Source organism: Trichechus manatus, unplaced genomic scaffold (genome assembly GCF_000243295.1).
Source record: "Trichechus manatus latirostris isolate Lorelei unplaced genomic scaffold, TriManLat1.0 scaffold00043, whole genome shotgun sequence".
NCBI lineage: Eukaryota > Metazoa > Chordata > Mammalia > Sirenia > Trichechidae > Trichechus > Trichechus manatus.
The window spans coordinates 2,086,945-2,109,854 of NW_004443979.1; the positions used below are offsets into that span (position 1 = coordinate 2,086,945).

Genomic DNA, 22,910 nt, shown 5'->3' on the forward strand with positions numbered 1-22,910 from the left:
AGACACTATCCAATCTTGTATACCTCATCAGTATAACTGATGCTAATCCATCTTATTACATTATAGTGATAGAGTTTACAACAGATAAGGAAATCACATCAGATTACAAAATGGTACACAATCATACAATACTGAGAATCATGACCCAGTCAAGTTGACAAATATTTTTGGGGGACACAATTCAATCCATGACACATGTTATCAGGAGGGAACAGTCCCTGGAGAAGGATATCATGCTTGGCAAAGTAAAGGGTCAGTGAAAAAGAGGAAGACCCTCAAGGAAATGGATTGACACAGCGGCTGCAACAATGGGCTCAAACATAACAACAATTGTGAGGATGGCACAGGACCTGGCAGTGTTTCGTTCTATTGTACACGGAGTTGCTATGAGTCAGGACTGATTTGATGGTACCTAACAACAACAACCTGGTATGACCAATGGCGTGGTGAACAGTGTGATACACTGCCCAGATTATTTTTCAGTGAATCCTGTTGCCCTAGCTGCTGGGAGTGCTGTCAGCAGACAGCCCTCAGTGTCAGTCCCTTAGGGATTGCTTCAGCTTCTTGCCCCTTCTTGGGTGCCCACATCCAGTGACTGGTCCATAGAGGAGTAGAAAGCCCTGGCCGTCTTGACCACTTGAGCATCATTTTAGCTTTAGGGTTCCCCATAGGCTTGGCTGAGGCTGTTGTGTCTTACATCATATCTTGACCTCACCCTCCATCCACTCTAAGCTGGATATATTGGGAAGTGAAGATATAAAAAGGAGTAAGGGACAGAAAGGTAGAAGATGAATAGATTGTAGGTCCTGGTGGGGTCAAAGAATAGTCGCCATTATCAAACTTCTATTGAATGGCCACTTTGGCTAGCTAGCCTCTTTGCTGCTGCTGGTGCAAAAAGAAACACCACAATACCTAGAATTGTAAGATGACATGACTAATGAGATGATAGCAGTATGCATGAGGTAAAAGGGGGAATACAGAGAAAGAAATAATAGAAGTCAGGAACTTGGAGCACAGGATCAAGACCAGAGTTCAAAAAACAAGACTCAACAACTTTAAAATGATTAGGGCTCTGCTTGTAGAACTGCAGTGAACAGGACATAAAATGTTCTCTGTCTGAATAGAGCTAGTACAACTCAAACTTCAAGTATCTGGTGTCACTTAACACATATGTTGTGCTAGACAGTGTAGTAATACCAAGATATAAGGAAATCTGAGATGGGGTCCCTACTCAAGGAATTGTCAGTCTAAGTTATTCCTGGGCAGATCTTTCTCCTTTCCCTCCCTCCTCACCTCCCTGCTTTTCTCCCTGCCTTTTGTCCCTGAATCCATCTGGTGGAAGTGTTAAGGAAGAAAAATTTAGAAATATCCAAGCAATCTATGCAAGCAACCCTTTGAGAAATTCATTCATTGATTCCAAAACATAGTTACTGAGTACTTACTGTATACAAGAAATTTTGCGAGGTTCTGATATTCAGAGAGGGAAAGCTCTCTTGAGGCCCCCTTTACTAAATGAGATCACAGGGAAGGAGTAGATGAATCTAACTGGGAATGTGAGGAAAGCCTTCAAAGTGGAGGTGACTTGAGTTGAGACATGGAGACTAACTAAAGTTTTTACTCGTGGATAAGAGAGAAGGAGAGATTATGGCAGACAGGGCAAATAGCCTGACCCATTCTTCTGCTTCTTTCTTTTATTACAACTGATGAACTAAGGACCAGTCCTGCTGTCTAAAGTCAGTCTCTCTGCATCTGCTCTGTAATTCATTCCTCTCATCTTCCCAAACCCAAACCAAAACCCATTGCCATCAAGTCGATTCCGACTCATAGCAACCTTATAGAACAGAGTAGAACTGCCCCATAGAGTTTCCAAGGAGTGCCTGGTGGATTTGAACTGCCGACCTTTTGGTTAGCAGCTGTGGCTCTTAACCATTACACCACCAGGGTTTCCTCATCTTCCCAAAGACCTATTACTTGACATGTGTTCTTGTGGATCCAGGTTTCTACCTCTAAAAAAATAGTTCCTAATAATATCATTTACTATAAGCAATATTTATTTATTGGTGTTGTTTATAAACCTCTAAGCTGAGATTCACAGTTTTTTCTTTTTATTAGTGTGTGACCTTTATACCTACTCATTCCTTTTTTTTTTTTAATGTCATCCCCTGCAAGAACAAACTACTTTAGCAAAACAATGTCTGAAAGCTGCCACAGCCCTTGGACACCATTTTACAGATGAGGAAATAGGTCTAGAGGAGTAAGGCCATTTACAACTTTACTTCCTGCCTTTTATAAGTAAATAAAAGTTTATGTCACACACTTTAGTTTTGAACTAAAATAATCCCCTATCGGAACAGTCTTGACTTTTTAAAAATGTATTATTTTCCTGCATATTTTCAGGGCATGAACATACTAATTCTAAGTAAGAAGATATTTCACAACAGAAGATTACCTGTGACTAATACTAAGTCTCCAAAATCCACTTTTGATCCCATAAAAACTAGGCCTTTACTCCTTTCCTGGTGGGGAGGGATCTCTCAGGACCCTTACATGTATTTTGTTGCTGCTGTTGCTAGTCCATTTTATTCTCCTTTGGGCCTGGGTAGAGAGGACATTCAAGTTTACTTTTTATTTTATTTTATTTTATAACAAGTGTGAAACAGGTGTGGATAAGCTCTCAACTCAAATATCCTTTCAAGGAAGAAATACATTTTCCCTGCCAGATGCTATTAAGAGATTAAATAAATTAAACAAGTGGATTTCTTTTAATAAAAAAAATTCTATTTAGTTTTCTAAAAGAAATGTATGCATTTATATTATGCATATAGAAAAATAGATGGTACAACTGGTTCTGGATGGATATTTGATCGTTCTTCTTGGGCTATATAAAACCTTGCAAATGAGTGACAAGCAGATGGTGTCTCATTATTTCCAATGGAGAGCTTTGAATGCAGCCCGTAAGCCTTCAAAAGAATATGTATGAAAAAGAATAGTCTGTTTCTGTATCTAAGTGAGTAACTTTTGAGCTCAGCTTTTTTTCCCCTCCTTTTTTGCAGAGGCACATTACTAGGTTGTATTAATTCTGAAAATGAAATTGGTTCCTATCTCTATACTTGGAAAGATGCTCACTTCGGGGAGTAAGGACATATCTTTCACAGTGTGGATTTGAAATTACAATAAACAGCATAGGAGTGAGACTTTGAAAAATGGAGTCAATAATGAATATGTCTCTAAAGACACAGGAAAATTAATTATTGCAGAAGTATATTCAGGTGGGTATTTTACTTGTTTTAGGATGTCAGGGGGAGCCCTGGTGGAGCAGTGGTTAAGAGCTCAGCTGCTAACCAAAAGGTTGGTGGTTTGAAAGGAGCAGTCCTACTCTGTCCTAGGGCTGCTATAGTCGGAATCGACTCAATAACAACGAGTTTGCAGGATGTCAGGGATTAAGCCCCATTAAGGGTAGGGCCCATGTCTTATTCATTACAGTACTTCTTAGCCCCCATTTCCCTGCACACATAGCATCTAGGACCATGCCTGGTATCTAGAAGGAATTTCATTCATTTTATTGTATGATTGAAAATAATTTATTTCAGCTGGTTTGATACTACATTTTAACTTTTGGTACATTGGTTTCTTATGTTAGTCTCCTAATTTATCTTGAGACATGCTTAAATTTATGATGACTGCACAGCTTAAAATTTCTAAGAGATTCTGTTTAATGCAATATTTTTTAATAGAGGTGCTTGATTACAGGCATTTCTAAGTATAGTTTAGTTTTCATAATTTTGTAAGCTTTTTCATATAAATAAACGAGCAAATAAAAAAATCCCAACATGCTCCAGTGCTAATGGAAGACCCAGAATACTCAAGAATTACAGTGATGTTCAGATTAATGCCATCAGGACTATTCCACACGGCCCGATTTCTTGTTCATTACTGCTTATCTTAGGGCCACTATCCCACCTCCTCCAAGTCAGCTTCTTTTGTCTCTGACATTCCTGCTGACCCAAAAGATGGGCTAAGAGAAACAAAGAAAAGAATTTGTGAGTGAGGAGAATGAAATAAAAGCGCGGTGGTGGAACAAATTAAGTTAGACCTCTGTTGGGAGTATAACCAATGAAGCAGTCAGAATGCTATTATTTTATCCACAGAAAAAAATGTCAGTAAAATCCCAAAGCATATGAGGCTTAGTCAGACAAAGAATGCCAACCAATGTACAGAAATGGCATTGGGGTGCTTGACAAGGGATTTCTGGAGCAGCCTAGCTGAGGCCACTGTGGCAAACACCAGCTTCAGGGATAGTCATGGATGTGTAGGGTGCTTCGCTGGGAATATATCAGAGATGTGTTGGGTCTGGGTGCTAAGAAGTGTCTGCCCCGTTCTGAGAGGCTGTCTGCCCAAGAATGATTCCAAGTCTGTGTCTGTGTGAGATTCCTCATTAGTTATGGTGGCCAGGATACCCCAGCAGCTGCTTTGTTTAAATGGTCCAGGCAGATAAAGCCTGAGAGAGAAGCTTCCTCTTACACCCCTTGGGCCACTCTGTCTGGGGCGTGAAGACAGCTCATTAGCTCAGATATTTACCCTGGCTGTCTAGTGGTGGCATGGACATTACATCCTGCAGTGTGGCTGCAGGAATTTGCAGTCTCACTCAGTAGCAAAATATTACATGTTGCTATAAAATGATAGTATAGTTAGTGCAGCAATGTTTCCACTAGATAAGACCTCTCGATACTTTTGTCAGTCCTAATAGTCCCTCTGGAAACTCTGGTGGCATAGTGGTTAAGAGTTTGGCTGCTAACCAAAAAAGTTGGCAGTTTGAATCTACCAGGCACTCCTTGGAAACCCTATGGGGCAGTTCTACTCTGTCCTATAGGGTCGCTATGAGTCAGAATGGACTCAACAGCAATGAGTCTTTTTTTTATTTTTTATTTAATGGGAATAGTTCCTCTTGGATCCCTGGTGGTGCAGTGGTTAAGTGCTTGGCTGCTAACTGAAAGGTTGGTGGTTTGAACCCACCAGCCATTCCTCAGAAGAAAGATCTGGCAGTCCTCTTCCGTAAAGATTACAGCCTTAGAAGCCCTTTGGGGCAGTTCTACTCTGCCATATAGGGTCACTACTAGTTGGAATTGACTGGACGGAAACAGGTTTGGTTTTTTATTTGGTAATAGTCCATCTAGATCTGATGTGACATCAGAACACCATTTTCTAATGCAGTTTGTCAATCAAGAAGTTTTGAATTTTCTCTCCCAAAAATATAATTTGTGTAAGTTATATTACTAGAAAAAAAATCAACCAAAAGGACAAGGATCAAAGAATTAAGTTAGCTAAAGAAAAATGATGAATCTGTGAAACATCTCACAACATGGATGAATCTGGAGGGAGGGCATTATACTGAGTGAAACAAGTCAATCACAAAAGGACAAATACTGTATGAAACCACTATTATAAAAACTCATGAAAAGGTTTACACATAGAAAGAAACAACCTTTAATGGTTATTAGGGAGGGAAGGGGTGGGGAGAAGAAAACACTAACAAGGCAATAGGTAAGTAGTAACTTTGGTGAAGGGTAAGGTAGTACACAATACTTGGGGAAGTCAGCACAACTTGACCAAGGCAAGGTCATGGAAGCTTCATAGACACATTCAAACTCCTCGAGGGACCAAATTACTGGGCTGAGGACCAGGGACCATGGTCTTGGGGGACATCTAGCTCAACTGGCATAACATAGTCTATAATGAAAATATTCTACATCTTACTTTGGCGTGTAGCATCTGAGGTCTTAAAAGCTTGTGAGCGGACATCTAAGATATTCCATTGGTCCCACCTCATCTGGAGCAAGGGAGAGTGAAGAAAACCAAAGATACAAGGGAAAGATTAGTCCAAAGGAATAATGGACCACAACTACCACAGCTTCTACCAGCCTGAGTCCAGCACAACTAGATGGTGCCCCCTTACCACCACTGACTACTCTGACAGGGATCACAATAGAGGTCCCGGACAGAGCTGGAGAAAAATGTAGAACAAAATTCAAACTCACAAAAAAAGACCAGACTTACTGGTCTGACAGAGACTGGAGAAACCCTGAGAGTATGGCCCCTGGACACCCCCTTAACTCAGTACCGAAGTCACTCCCGACGTTCACCCTTTAGCCAAAGATCAGACAGGTCCATAAAAGAAAACGAGACTAAAGGGGCACACCAGCCTAGGGGCAAGGACTAGAGGTAGAAGCAGACAGGAAAGCTGGTAACGGAGAACCCAAGGTCAAGAAGAGGAGAGTATTGACATGTCGTGGGGTTGGCAGCCAATGTCACAAAACAATATGTGTATTAATCGTTTAATGAGAAACAAATTTTCTCTGTAAACCTTCATCTAAAGTACAATAAAAAAAAGAAGAAGAAGAAGAAGAAAAGACTGTTAACAAAAATAATTAAGTTATCTAGTCTACCCTTGAGATTTTTTTCCTTGAACCTCCTTCTAGTTCCTAGAATCTTTTTCTATTTGATCATTGTGTTACTGGTATTTAAAGCCTGTAGTGGTGGTTAGAAAAAGCTACTTGTGGTTTAGCTACTGTGCTATAATCCACACTAATAATTACCTCTATTTATGATTTTTTAGGCCAGGAATCAAGCATTATTTACCTTGGTATCTTAAGCACTAGCATTTTAATGAATGGAATAATTATGAGTGAACTAGATTTTTCTAAAAATAGAAGCAAAATAGGTATTAAGAAGAAAAGTTATAGTATTAATAATGTATCTCTGACTCTGTGGCATATGAAAAAATACCCCATCTTTTTAAAATTGGGATCATGCCATCTTCATTGTTTTTCCCCTCTCATTTCCTTTCGATTTCCTGGAATGGGGTAATTCTAATAATAATAACAGATACCATATGTTGCATGCTTATTAGGGTTTAGGAACTGTGATATGTACTTTAAATTATACTGATGATATTATTATTAAATATATAATAATAATAATAGGAATGCTGTTGTTTTTGTTAGGTGTTGTCAAGTCAATTTTCTCATAGTGACTCCACGTGACAGAGTAGAACTGCCTCATAAGGTTTTCTTGGCTGTAATTTTCACAGGAGCAGATTGCCAGGTCTTGTTTCCTGTGGAAGTGCTGGGTGGGTTCGAACTGCCAACTTTTAGATTAACAGCCGAGTGCTTAATCATTGTGCCACTATGCTCCTAATGATAACAATAACTAATATTTACTGTACTAGTAAGTACTAATAAGTACAGACAGAACGTTCTTTAGAAGTGAGGGTGGCAAGACTGTCTCACTTACTTTGGATATGTTATCAGGAGGGACCAATCCCTGAAGAAGGACATCATGTTTGGTAAAGAAGAGGGTCAGTGAAAAAGAGGAAGACCCTCAACAACGCGGACTGACACAGTGGCTGCAACAATGGGCTCGAACATAGCCAACGATTGTGAAGACGGCGCAGGACCGGGCAGCATTTCATTCTGTTGTACATAAGGTTGCTATGAGTTGGAACTGACTCGGCGGCACCTAACAACAACACAATATTTATTGAACACTTGCTACATGCCAGACACTATTCTAGGTATTTTACATGTAATAATTGCTTAAACCATAAAAAATCGAATCCAAACCTGTTGCCGTCAAGTCAATTCTGACTCATAGTAAGCCTATATGACAGAGTAGAACTGCCCCATAGGGTTTCCAAGGCTGTAATCTTTATGGCAGCAGACTGCCACATCTTTCTCCCACAGAGCAGCTGGTGGGTTTGAACCCCGAACCTTTCGGTTAGCAGCCGAGCACTTAAAATACTACACCACCAGGGCTTACTTAAACCGTATCAGCCCCAAATTGTAGATGAGGAAACTAAGGCACAGAGGGGCGAGCATGGACTCAAGATCACTCAGCTGATAGGTGTGGAGCCAGATGTTAAATTTAGGTTTAAGTGCTAGCTCTTAATCCCATTGCAGTGCTGTCTCCTGTGTGCTATACTGCCTCCACGACTGCCACTGGCCCTTTTGGTCCTTTTGTGCAAATTAGAAACAGGTGCACCATCCTCAATTAAAATGAATCCACAATCATAACAAACATTACAAACATAAAGCCAATCTGTAGGAATTATGCAAATTGATTATTGAAGATAAAATAATAGATGTTTGATGTTTTAATCAATATTTGGAAAAATAGCCACTGGATATAAAATTTGTTTCAAAATACACACTTTGATTTCATGGAAATTAAATGACTTATGACAGATTGAATGCTTACATTCTCCAGGTCCTCCTTTTCTATAGAAATGGTTCCTAGATTTGACATTCTCTTTTGTGACATTTTAGGTCTTAAGGAGTTAATAGATTTTAATTTATCAATATTGGTGATCAATATGGAGCCCTACTGGTGCAGTGGTTAAGAGCTTGGCTGCTTACCAAAAGGTCAGCTGTTAGAATCCACCAGCTGCTCCTTGGAAACCCTATGGCAGTTCTACTCTTGTCCTACAGGGTTGCTACGGGTTGTAATCAACCCTACGGCCACAGTTTGGGGATCAATATTGGCAAAGTTAAATATGTCCTGAAAGCTATAAAGGTGTTTGGAAATGTGTCTGGTAAATTGCTGTTGAAAACGTATGTAACATTTTAATGGGAAATAAACTGATTTTTCAAAAACAATTTACAATTGTTTATATTGTAACCATATCATATTTCTTATTATGATCATCAGTCAATATAAACTAAGTTTTTACAAAGTTACAATAATTCACATTCATCATAATTTTTCAAATTACATATGTTATCTGGAACAGTGCTTTGCAAACTGTGGTGTACCTTTAAATGATCTGGAGATCTTGTTAATATGCAGATTCTAATTCAGTAGGTCTGGTGGGACCTGAGAGTGTATTTATAACAATATCTGAGATGATAGTGATATTGCTAGTCCATGAGCTACACTTTGAGTAGCAAATATCTAGAGCATTGAAAAGGACATGATATTCTTTCATTATCATAAGCCTTTTCTTTAAAGACAATATTAATATATCCAATATAAGAAAAAAAATAGATTTTGAAATTTAGTTTTGGATCATAGCTGGGCTGATAGTGAGATTTACAATTGAATTACATCTTCATCCTTTTTCTGGTAATTCAATATGGGGGAAGTTGGTGTCTGTCTTGGTTATCTACTGCTGCTTTAACAAAAATACCACAAGTGGCTGGCTTTAACAAAGAGAAATATATTCTCTCACGGTCTAGTAGGCTACAAGTCCAAACTGAGGGTGTCAGCTCCAAGGGAAGGCATTCTCTGTGGGCTCTGGAAGAAGGTCTTTGTCATCAATCTTCACCTGGACTAGGAACTCCTCTGTGCAGGAACCCCAGGTCCAAAGGATGCACTCTGCTCCCGGTGCTGCTTTCTTGGTGGTATGAGGCTCCCAATTCTCTGCTTGTTTCTCTTTCCTTTTATCTCTTGTAAGATAAAAGGTGGTGCAGGCCACATCCCAGGGAAACTCCCTTTACAATGGATCAGGGGTGGGGCCTTAGTAAGGGTGTTACAAACCCAACCTAATCCTCTTTAACATAAAATTACAATCACAAAATGGAGGATAACCACACAATACTGGGAATCATGGCCCAGCCAAATTGATATACACATTTTTGGGGGACATAATTCAATCCATGACAGTGTCAGAGTCAAGAAACTTTGTAATTGGTTCAACATCAATAATATAGTTTTAGTAAATAGCTTTGCTTCATGTTTCTTCAAGGAATTTCTTACCCCCTTGATTCAAGGGCACTGTTAAGATTGAATTATGGTTCCAGTATATTTTGTATATAACATTAAATAATATGTATGTGGCAGGAGGCTGTCAGAATTTACATAACAAAACAATCAATTGCCATAGTCAATGGATGATTACATAGTAATCTCTAATTTATGTCTAAGTAGTACTTTCTTTGTGGATTATTAACGGGAAATAAATATTTGTAGTTACACAGTGATTTATGTCATCATGAAAGTATTTGTAGATTTAAATGAAGAACTCAGCAACACTATTCCAGTACAGTAAACAAACAGCAAATAATACAAGTTTGCTACTCAGCATTAGACTTAACCTAATATCAACAGAGGACTATTTTGCTTATATTTTCAGAAACTTACGTTTCAGTTCAATAGTTAGAAATGTAATTCCATGTTTAAAAACAGGTTATTTTAGATATTTCATCAACAAGGCATTTTGATTATCATACTTGATTGTCCCTTGTCAGGGAATGGTTACAACATACTGAGTTTGTTAGAACACGATTCAGTTCTGCTATCTACTATAAAATTGTTATAATAAGTAGATGCATTGTCCGTTTTTGGAGTTAAAGTTATAATAAAATTATCTTACAACATTCCAGGAGAATAAAGCTGTCTGTGATGTGAATGTTGCCTCTTCAATATGGAGCCCTTGTGCAGTGCATAAATGAACAACCAGCCCTCTGTGGCAGTCCTGACTATTCCGCTTAGCATGTTTCAGCCCAGGGCTGTTTCTCCAGATGCCTCATATCGAGACTGCAGTTGTACTGATTTTAACTCTCCCAGAATCTTCATCCTCCAAATTAACCCCAAGAGGACAGTTGTAGAGAACTAGGACACTTGAAGTTTAATGCAATTACCACAAGCAGTAGTGATGAAGATCTATTTGGGTTCCCAGGTGGAGGCCTCTTGGAGGGCGGAGCTGTTATTTTGTAGGTTCTCCATCCACTGGAGTTGTTAGGCTAGCTCTTGAGCAGAAAGAAGGATACATAAAGGTACTATCATGGTAGTCTTTGCATTTAACTACTAACTCATTGGTGGTAGAAAGGGGCCTAAATCAATAGATTTATTCAGTCTCAAGAGCAGGTTCTACTACCACCCAGCATTCAGTACAAAGGAACTCAGATGTACTAGAGTTCTTCTTGACCAAGGGCCATATCCTCTTAATGTGTGGGCCATATTCAATCTTGATTAGAATAGTTGACAAGTTACCTTAACGAGAAATGCAAGTACATAATACAAATGTCATGTTTGGGAGGGACCTGTGGAATCAGCTAGTCCAACCTCCTCTCCAATGCAGGGATTTCCTTTCTAGTTTCTTTTATCACCTAGTTTCCAGCTGAGGTTTCCGGTGATAGTGTGCTCAGGAGACTTTTTCATTATTGTCCATTTCAGGAGCTCAGGTCTAATGATTATAAGTAGTTTCCATGTAGTAGGCTCTTTTCTGCATTGGTTAATTAATTAGTCTCTTATAACTTCATTTATTCACATTATCTTTTTCTGGAGCAGCACAGACTTCTATCTTCTTCAAGAATATTTATCAAAGCTGAATTTAAAGTCCACACGTAGGCATAAAGAAATTTATAGAGGAAGAATATAGGATTACAGAATTTCAGAATTGGAGGAAATCAGATAATGATTTATATTTGATTTTCTTCATTTTTTTCCCCTCCCCCATAGATGTTTAAGTACAGTAATTTCCCATACTTATTTAAAATATCAAAAGAAAATCCTTGTTAGAATGTGAGGTAAGAGCTGAATTGCTATCAAAATACCACTGGGGAAAAAAGTGGTCTATAGAAAGTAACTGATTATATAGAAATACTCAAGGTCATTCAGTCTAATTAGCAGCAAAGTCTATCAATATGCCCTGAACGCAGTGGATGCTCATTGAAATAATTAAGCTAATTGTCTTCAGTGAATCCATGTTGTAGCTTTCTTTTCCAATTTGCCGTGCTCTGTCTGAGGCTGCCTTTCCCTCTCCCTCTTTTAGTTCTTTTTATGTTTTTGCTTGAGATCTATAAAGATCCAGTTAGAACTTCAAAATTGAAAGTATTCTCATGGGAACTCAAACTCTATCATTTCTTCTTCCCTTTTAACCATGCCCCCTTTTTTTTTCTTCATGAAAGATTTGGGTTTAGCTTGAATAAATCACGGTAATTATGGTACTACTGGCATGCTAAGAAGAGCAAAATGAGGGTGCACGCTGGCTGGACAGTTTTGATGGAAACTGCATGTGCGTGGGCAATGTGTGCTGAAGACTGCCATAGGCTGGGGTGACTGTCTGGTAAATTTGGGCTCACCACTCCCCTCAATTATTCTTGGTGGAGGATCATTGGCACAGAGTATAGATGAAAGGGCTAATCCGCTTGACTGATGGCTAATCCAACATAACCACGTAGGGCCTGTGGATGTGCTTAGAGCATCGTTCTGGAGGCACACATAGATATCAAGGCTTATTTAGCTTTGCCTTTTTAACAAAATATTAGTCCTGAGGCAGTACTTACAGCTTTCCCTAGAAAGCTTGGCCTACCTCTCAAACACATAATCTAGTATAATTCTTATGAGACACTTAGTAGGAAAGTTGAAATCATAGCGAAAGGAAATCCTCATGGTTCTCTTTTTTCTTTGATTCTTCCTCCTTCAGTTATCTTATGCCTCTATATAGCAGAAAGTACTTAGGGCAGAAATATCAACAAATATTAAGTTAATGTCTACGGGGCATTCTTGCAGAGGAATGATCAAGTCTAAGAGAGAATCTCTACCTTCTTGTAATTTAACGTCTAATTGTGGGAGGAAGGATGTGCAAAACCATTCAGGCTCAATGTTTTCTAAAAAGGCCAAAAAAAAAAAAAAAAAAGGGTGGAGGGAGGGAAGGGGTGCGATTACACAGAAGAAAGCTTTATGTGCATTACAATGTATTTAGAATAGTTCCAATTTTAAATATCATATCTCACTAACTCCACAAATGATCTAAACATGGAATTTCCTTTATTATCTACTTTCCATCTGAAGGTTTCCAGTGATAGGCTCCTCAATAGCCCATTTCATTTTGGCCCACTTCGGGAACCCAGGTCTAATGATTATAAATATTCTCCATATAGTAGGTTCTCTTAACCCCTGGTGATCTACTTCCAAAAAAATTAGCCAATGAAAATCCTATGAAACAATTCTACTCATACACATGAGTAGGAACCACTATGAGTCAGAATCGACTCCATGGCAGTTAAACAAAAAATTATCTGTTAATTAATTGTCTCTTGTAACTTAATTTACTCATATCATTTTTCCTAAGCAGCACAGATGTTGATATTCTTTAAGCATATTTATCAAAGCTGATAAATACTGGTTTTTGGATCTCCAAAATGTATTTTTCAGCTGTTATGATTTATAATTCAGAAATTTTGGCACAGTGATTAGGACCTATAGCTGCTAACCAAAAGGTCAGCAGTTCAAATCCACCAGCTGCTCTTGGAAACCCTATGGGGCAGTTCTACTCTGTCCTGTTGGGTTGTTAAGAGTCTCAGAATCAACTGGACAGGAACAGGATTGATTTCTTGGTATTAGTTTAAAGGACAGACTGGATGCTAGATTTGACTTCCATGCCAACTTGAGTATAACCCTGGATAATTCTCTTAAATTCTTTATTCCTTGACTTCCTAATCTGTACAAGGAACAAGTTGATCTGGTTTATCCTTGAAGTACTCTGGGGTTCTAAAATGCAACAATTCTGATATTTACGTGTAGGTTAAAACCCTTTGACCTTAGAGATTTCCTATGATATCTGCCCCAGATGCTGTCAAACCTTGGACATGCGTTTTTTTTTCCTTAAAAATATTTTTTCAATTAGAAAAGTAATATATGTTAATCGCAGAAAAATAAGAAAATACAAATGAGTGCAACAAGACTCAACTGCCGGCACAACTAACAGTGTTCTTTCCCTTCCACCTGTGCCCCATCCCAATTTAGCCCATGTGAGAGTCCTAGAGTGAGATATGACTGAGGATTATCACCACATATTTCCCACTGTCCTGGGGTTCTGGTTGCTGCCCAACCAGTGAAGGGTCTAGTTCCAGAATCACATCCTATGGACCTACTTTCTAGGACCATTTATTTTGATTTCATTAATTTTCTTGAGTATTTTTTTTTTGCTTTCTAATTAACTAATTTCTGCTTTTTTCTTTCTTATATCCTTCCTTCTGCTCACTTTGGATTTAATTTGCTCTTCTTTTTGAGTTTCTTAATGTGAAAGCTTAAATCATGGACTTCAGATCTTTCTCCTTTTCTAATATAAGCACCTTTTTCCTTCCTCCAAACAATTTGTTATATGTATCCCACAAATTTTGATATGTTGTATTTTAAAAATTATCCTTCAGTTCAAAATATTTTCTAATTTTCTTTGTGATTTCTTCTTTGATCCATGGCTTATTTAGCAATATGTTGGTTAATACTTGGAGATTTCCAAATATATATTTTACTCATTTCTAGTTTAATTCTATTGTGATCAGAGAAACTACCTTGTGTGATTTCAATCTTAGATTTTATGGTAAAGAATATTGTCTACCTTGGTGAATGGCCTATGTGCACTTGAACAGAATGCTAATTTGTTATTTTTGGATGGAGTTTTATATAAACATCAAGTAGGTCAAGTTGACTTATAGTGGCATTCAAATATATATCCTTACTGATTTGTTGTCTACTTGTTCTACTAATTATTAAGGAAGCAGTGTTAAAAATCTCCAATTATAATTTTGGACTTACCTATTTTTCCTAGCAATAATATCAGTTTTTCTTCATGCATTTGAAGTTCTGTTATTAGATACATAAACATTTAGGAGTGTTATGTTCTTTTAATGAATTGAGTTCTATCATCATGAAAGGTAACTTTTTATCCCTGGTAATACTTCCTTTCCTGAAGCCTGCTTTTTCTGATATTAGTATAGTCATGTCCCCATTCTTATGAATAATTTTTGCATGTTATATCTTTTTCATTAATCATTTAATTTTAACCTATTGGTGTTTTTATATTTAAAGTGGATTCCTTGTAGATATCATATACTTGGGGCTTCATTTTCTATCCAATTTGATAATATTTGCCTTTCAATATGAGTGTTTTGACCACTTACATTTAATATAATTATTGATATGGTTGAATTAAAAACTACTAACTTACTACTTGTTTTCTATTTGTCTCATCTTTTCTTTGTTTCTTTCCCCCCCTACTTTCTGTTGGATGGGTTGAGTATTCTTTTTTTTTAGTGATTACATAAAAAAAAAAAAATCAGGTTTTTAGCTATACCTCTTTGTTTTAATTTTATATTTCACTGGTTGCTCTAGGGATTACAACATAGACCTTTAATTTATCACAGTCTACTTTCAGATACTGTTATACCACTTAACCCTCTAGTGTAAACCTTACAGCAATATACTTCCATTTATTCCCTCCCATCTTTTGCACTGTTATAGTTATACTTTTACATTGGCTATAAATCCTACAATTCAGTGTTATTATTTTTGCTTTAAATTGTCAACGATCTTTTAAAGAGATTTAAAAATGAGATAAAATGTATTTATATTTATTTATGTATTTACCATTTCTGGTACTCTTTGTTATTTGTGTAGAATCAGATTTCCCTCTGTTATCATATTCCTTCTGCCTACAGAATTTTCCTTAATATTTCTTTCAGGGAAGGTTTGCTAGTGATAAATTCTGTCTTCTTTTGTTTTTCTGAAAAAGTCTTGCCTTCATTTTTGAAAGATATTTTTGCTGGCTAAGGAATTCTATGTGACAGTTTCCCCCCTCCCCTTCTTGCAGTACTTTAATGATGTCTCTCTATTGTCTTCTGGTTTGAATAATTTTTGATAATTACGCCATCATTTCAATCCTTGTTCGTCCATCCATAATGAGTCTTTTTCCCCTCTGGCTGTTTTTAAGATTTTCTCTCTACCAATGGTGTTCAGAAATTTGATTAAGATATACTTTGGCATTCTTTTATGTTTCTTCTGATTGGAATTCATTAAAGCTTGGATCTGTGGATATGTATTTTTTTCATCAAATTCTGAACATATTAGTTTTAGGGCCATTGTTTATTTAAAAAATTTTTTTTCTGTTCACTGCTTCCCTTCTTGTACTCCAATTACACGTATGTTAGAATGCTTAATATTGTTCCACAGATCACTGATGTTCTGTTTATTCTTTTCAGTAATTTTTTTCTTTGTGTTTTTTATTTTGGATAATTTCTATGGCTATGTCTTCAAATTCACTGATCTTTTCTTTTGCAATATCTAATAGACTGTTAATTCCCTTTAATGTATTTTACATTTTAGATTTTTGGTCCAGTTGTGAAGAATTTTTTTCTTTATGTTGAGGTGTAATCCATACTGAAGGCTGTGGACTTTGATCTTCATCAGTAAATGCTTCAAGTTCTCTTCACTTTCAGCAAACAAGGTTGTGTCATTTGCATATCTCAGGTTCTTAATGAGTCTTCCTCCAATCCTGATGCCACATTCTTCATACAGTCCAGCTTCTTGGATTATTTGCTCAGCATACAGATTGAATAAGTATGGTGAAAGGATACAACCCTGACACACACCTTTCCTGATTTTAAACCACGCAGTATCCCCTTGTTCTGTTCAAATGACTGTCTTTTGGCCTATGTACAGGTTCTACATGAGCACAATTTGGGTGTTCTGGAATTCCCATTCTTTGCAATGTTATCCATAATTTGTTATGATCCACACAAATGCCTTTGCATAGTCAATAAAACACAGCCAAACATCTTTCTGGTATAGTCTGCTTTAGTCTGCTTTCTGCCAAGATCCATCTGACATCAGCAGTGATATCCCTCGTTTCACATCCTCTTCTGAATCTGGCTTGAATTTCTGGCAGTTCCTTGTTAAAGTACTTCTGCAACTGCTTATGAAATACCTTCAGAAAAATTTTACTTGCATGTGATATTACTGATATTGTTCAATAATTTTCACTTTCTATTGGATCACCTTTCTTTCGAATGGGCACAAATATGTATCTCATCCAGTTGGTTGCCTAGGTAACTGTCTTCCACATTTCTTGGTATAGACGAGTGAGCACCTCCTGCACTGCATCCATTTATTGGAACATCTCAATTGGTAATGCATCAATTCATGGAGGCTTGTTTTTTGCCAATGTCTTCAGTGCAGCTTAAACTTCTTTCTGATTGCCATCGGTTCTTGATCATATGCTATCTTCTGAAGTGGTTGAACATCAACCAATTCTTTTTGGTACAGTTACTCTGTGTATTCCTTTCATCTTCTTCTGATGCTTCCTGTTCGCTTCAATATTTTGCCCGTAGAATCCTTCAAAATTGCAACTTGAGGCTTGAATTTTTTCTTCAGTGCTTTCAGCTTTAGAAATGCCAAGTATGTTCTTCCCTTTTGGTTTTCTAACTCCAAGTCTTTGCACATTTCATTATAATACTTTACTTTGTCTTCTCAAGCAACCCTTTGAAATCTTCTGTTCAGCTCTTTTACTTCATCATTTCTTCCATTTGCTTTAGCTGCTCTATGTTCAAGAGCAGGTGTCAGAGTCTCTTCTGATATCCATTTTGGTCTTTTCTTTCTTTCCCATCTTTTTAATGCCCTTTTACTTTCTTCCTATATTATGTACTTAATGTTATCCCACAACTCATCTGCTGTTTTGTCATTAGTGTTCAATGAGTCAAATCTATTCTTCAGATGGTCTCTAAATTCAGGTGGGATATACTCAAGGTCATAATTTGGCACTCATGGACTTGTTTTAATTGTCTTCATCTTCAACTTAAACTGGCATAGGAGGAATTGATGGTCTGTTAAGCAGCTGGCCTCTGGTCTTATTCTGACTGATGTTATTGAGCTTCTCCATCGTCTTTACATAGATGTAGGTGATTTGATTCCTGTGTTTTCCATCCTTTTAGGTTCACATGTATAATCACCACTTGTGTTGTTGAAAAAGGTATTTGTCTAAGATACTAGTTACATTAAAAATAATTGTATATACTTTTTATATTGTTGATTGTCAAAATCTTTCCTGTATGATTCCTTCACTACAATTTCTACTGGAAGATGGAAGGAACAAATGTTTTATCATGATTCAGTCACTTTTAGTTTCTTCTACTTTCTTTTCAGAACAAGAGGCAGTGAAATTTTAAAGGCTGTCTCACATATAGTGCAAGTAGAGCTGAAACTGCAGAAGACTGACACACACAAAAAACAGACATAACATATTTCAAGGAAATTTTTATGACATAAGCAAGTAGCCCTGTAGTCAAGGTAAATTGGTGGTGAAAAGATTAATTGAGATCTTTGATCCCGATCAGGGAGAAAAACCCAGAGTAAATGTTCAAAGAACACCTCAGGTACCTTTTTTGAGTCTATTCCTTCTGTAATATCAAGTCTGTTGGAAGATGCTTGAATGCAGGTCTGAAACACAGGCATCAATCAAAGCATTTTGCTTCTACAAAGACCACATCCATGAAGTTCCTCTGTAGTCTCAATTACCAGTGTCCTTGATTTCATTTACTGGTTATTTTCAATTTCTTTGATTCTTCTATGAATGTAACAAAGCACTTTGGTGAAGGAAACTTCCACCAGATTTTCTGTGGAAGTTTCTTCATTCACTCTTTGTCATTAAATCTTTAATCTCTAGCAATAACTTTATTTGCTGGTATTACTAGCTCACATTTTTCGTCTTTATTTACAGAAAGATTAAAATCAGGAGGAGTATTACCAGAGTCTCATAAGAAGTCTCTATATCTGCCATTCTTTTCCAGCTTATAAGAAATGACTATCTTGAATGATATGCATAATGTAATAAATTTGTTGAAATGATTCATGAATAACTGGGACATTTCAACTATCATCACAACATCTATGCATTAAACACACACACACACACACACACACACACACACACACACACACACACAGACTCCTTGAATGTTTACTTTCCTCACCAAGTTGGTATGGTATTTGCTATGATAACTGGAGACCATAATGGCCTTGGATTCTCAGTTGTCAATGTTATACTCTTTTCCTATTCTTGATCCTTGACTTATCCTTGACTTATTAAAGTTTAACGTTAATAGATAATTTAACTCTCCTGGGTAATGCAAGGAACTTAGAACACTTGACTCTATTTACATTGTTCCCAACTTACATATCATCAGTTTCATACATTACTGCTCACTGAGAGTTACTTACATGATTGCAACTTTCTTTGTTCTTCATTCTTTTTGTATCTTTTTTGTCTCTTGATCTTCTCCGGGTATTATTTTCCCTCTCCCTGGAAAACATCTGTTACAAATTCCCTTAAGTGTAGGTCTCCTAGTAGGGAACTCTTCCAATTTTTATTTACGTGAAAATGTTTTATTTTGCCTTTTTTTTGCTGGTTATAAATTCTAAGTTGGCAGTTACTTTCCTTCTGATTTCCATTGTTACTGTTGAGAAGTCATTTGTAAGCCTACTGTTGTTCCTTTGAAGGCAAGTTGCTCTGACTGCCATTAAAATTTTCTTTGGTTTTCTGCAGTTTCATTATAATCTGTTTAGATATGGATTTCATTTTAATTATTGAGATTCCTAAATCTGCCAGGGGATGTTTTTCATCAGTTTTGGAAAATTCTAATCCAAAATCTCTACAAACATTACCTGTGTCCATTCTCTCTCTCGTCTTCTTCTGGATACTTGAAAGTTCTCATGGAAGTCTCTTTCTTTTTCCATTCTTTTTTGTGTTTTCACCTTTCTTCGCTGCTATCTGCTTCATTCTGTAGAGTTTCTTCAGATCTATTTTCAGTTCACTAATTGTTCCTTCAACTGTTCATTATTAAAACTGTCCATTGAATTCTTAGTTTGTGAATTTTTCAATTCTAGAATTTCAGTTTGCTAAGTCACTTTTTATAGTTTTCAGTTCCCTGCTGAAATTTTAAAGCTTACTTTTCTACTCCTTGGAAATGGTAAGCATATTTATTTGATTGTGTCTGATAATGCCTGTGACTCTTGGTTATCTTTATTACTGCTGGTTTTTGCTCATGGTGTGTTTTCTCTTCATGTATCTGTGGGTGTTGAATGTTGTGTTTAGAAATATTTGTAGAAATTATTTGAGGCCTAGGATGGTATTCTCTTTCTCTAAACAGGGGCAATAGCAATTTAAAACCCAAACCCATTGCCACTGAGTTGATTCCGACTCATAGCAACTCTAAAAGACAGAGTAGAACGGCCCTACAGGGTTTCTATGAGTTGGAATAGATTCAACAGCAATGGATTTGGGTTTTTGGATAGGGTTTCCAAAGCTGTAAATCTTTATGGAAGAAGACTGCCACATCTTTCTCTCATGGAGTGGCTGGTGGACTCGAACTGCCAGCCTTTCAGTTAGCAGCCTAGTGCTTAACCACTGTGCCACCAGGGCTTCTGGCAACAGTTAGGGTGCCCTTAATCCAAGATCATAGTTTGAGATTTTATGGGCTAGTCAGATTACTCAAATCCAGGCTTCAGTCGGGACAAAGGTTGATTTATTTCTGCTTCTCTAAAGAGGAGCTGCACCAGATGTAGCAGCTATTACCACTGCTCCAGGATGTAGCCCTTTGGGGTTCCAATTCATGATGTGTGATAGTTTACTATTTCCTATATTAGCAATGAATATTTTTCCCCCTTCGCCTTCAGAGACTATTTAAAGCGCCATCACTGGTTTCTTTCATATCAGCAAATGCTTCCGTGGCAAAATCTTCTCCCAAATCCTGGATTTCTGCCCTGTAATTCCTCATTGTCTTGATATATCTTTGATGCTTTTAGGACGATTTTTAATAATATATTTTATCAAGTTTCTGTGTTGTTTTCACCCAGAAGGAAGTTTGGTTTGGTTTGAATTACTTAGTCTTCTGTTACCCAAAGCATAAATCTTCTCGTGCTGTTCACTACATTTTCTAGCCTTTCTCTCTCTGTCTCTTTCTTTCATTTTTTTTTAAAAAATAATTGCTGGACTACTTTTTTTCCAAAGAGTACACGGAAAGTAAATTTTCTGAATTCTTGCTTGTCTTTAGTTTGCTTTCACATTTGATTAGTAATTTGCTATGTATAAAATTATTGATTTGAAGTCATATCTCAGACTTCTGAAGGCATTATTCCAATGTTTTCAGCATTTATAGTTGCTGATACGAAGACTAACACCATTATGTTTTTGTTTCCTTTGTATGTATAGTTAAGTCTCCTGTTTCCCAGGAAAATTAGCACCAGAAAATTCCACTTACTATAAACTCATTTAAAATGGGCACCAGAATCTGAGCATAAACTGTGAAAAGTTTTGACTGAGACTTTGTCCTGAAAAAAAATCATGAAAATAAATTTTTTTTTAAATTATATTTAACAAAATTGACTTAAGGCTAATTTTTAAAATGACTTGTGACTTGTGTCCATTGTTGTTACGATACTTTTTTTCTGATAAAAATAAATGATAGCATGATATGACACCTTCCAAGTTATATTTCACTTTCAAGCACAGTAAAGATAGGAATTTCTACAAAAATAATTTAAGACTTTCCCTAAGGGCCTATCTGAAAGCTTCTGATTTTTAAATGATTCTAGTTGGTACATCATTTCTTGTTATTTTCCTGGTCTATTTTCTCCTCATTCATCCTTAACTAGCCTAACTTTGCTAACCCTCATTTAGCAGTAGCTTTGTTGGTGACTAAATAAGTCACCAACACTTTCATCAAGTGTATGAAATCTAACATCTTTTTTAAGATTTTCTATTTTAGCAAAAAACCTATTTGTGTTATGTATTTATTATCATAAATTTATTAAAATCATTTATTTTCATCATATATTTATTAAGAATTCAGTAAGAGACGACCAAAATAGATGGTGATATGATTGGTAGGGACACACATTAGTGTGGCATGGGGATGGATGTTTGAATCTGGACTAATTTTACAAATGGTCAGCCTATTAATGAACATTTTAAAGGCGTGGTTATAAGAACTTAGATAATGAATACATTCAATATCAAGGAACTTATGTAACTTGTTTCAACATCTTCTTTCTGGAAGCTCTTAGGATATTCTCTTTATCTTTGGTGTGTTATCAAATTTCATGGGGATATTTCTAGGTATAGGTCTTTTTCATTCATTCAGCTCAGCATTAACTTCTGTCTATTTGAAGCCAGGTGTCCTCCATGTTGGGACATTTGCTTCTTTGTTTTTATGTTGTCTGATAATATGATCCCATCTACTTGTGATCTTCCAGAGGTTTTAACAAATTTCTGGTCTGCCAAGGCCCCTGTCTTTCCCCTTTTCAGTGCTGCTAGGGGCTTACTATCTTCTGTATTTCTTTACTGTCATTTTGTAGGAATTCTGGAGGAAGGGGAGGTAAACACCTATGTGCAGAGTCTACCATGTGGAACCAGAAGCTTCAGTATCATTTATGTTAGATGAGTAACACCTTATTGAATGGAAATATCATAATTTCTTTAATTACATAACCAACTCCCTAGTACTAAACATTTGTTTATGGTTTCTCAAAATTATTTTTAAAAATGCTGAGCATTACAGTGTTGACATGTGAGGTTGTTCACCATTGTCATAGGGCAATATGTATACTGTTTAATGAGAAACTATTGGTTCTGTAAACCTTCATCTAAGGTACAAAGAAAAAAAAAGAATTATCTATGTGAGATCAAATGGACGACAGCAACTCAGAAGGTTTGATGGGAAGCCTTGGGTACAGTGATTTGAAGATAATGGTGATGGAATAATTTGGAAAAGGATAGTGAGAATAGCAGCCCAGCTGGAAGAATTTAATCGATGTCACTGAATTGTACATGTACAAATTTTTGAAATGGTGTAAATTTGGCTGTGTATACTTTCAACAAAAAAAAAAATAAAATAAAATAAAGGGTCCTCCAAGTGGAGAAGGGAGAGTGTTGACATGCCGTGGGGCTGTTAACCAATGTCATAAAATAATATGTGTACTGACTGTTTAATGAGAAACTATTTGTTCTGTAAACCTTCATCTAAAGTGCAATTAAAAAAAAAATGCTGGCCATTAATTTTGATATTTCTGATTTTAATATCTCTATTTTCCCTGGATGCACATAAAATAATACCCTCCAAAATACTACTGTATGTTGAATA

General features: G+C 36.7%; 1 pseudogene; it reads right to left on the minus strand.

The window, feature by feature from the left end:
- Positions 1-17,874: 17,874 nt before the first annotated feature.
- LOC101344216 (general transcription factor IIH subunit 3 pseudogene) lies at positions 17,875-19,444 on the minus strand (annotated as a pseudogene).
- Positions 19,445-22,910: the final 3,466 nt, after the last annotated feature.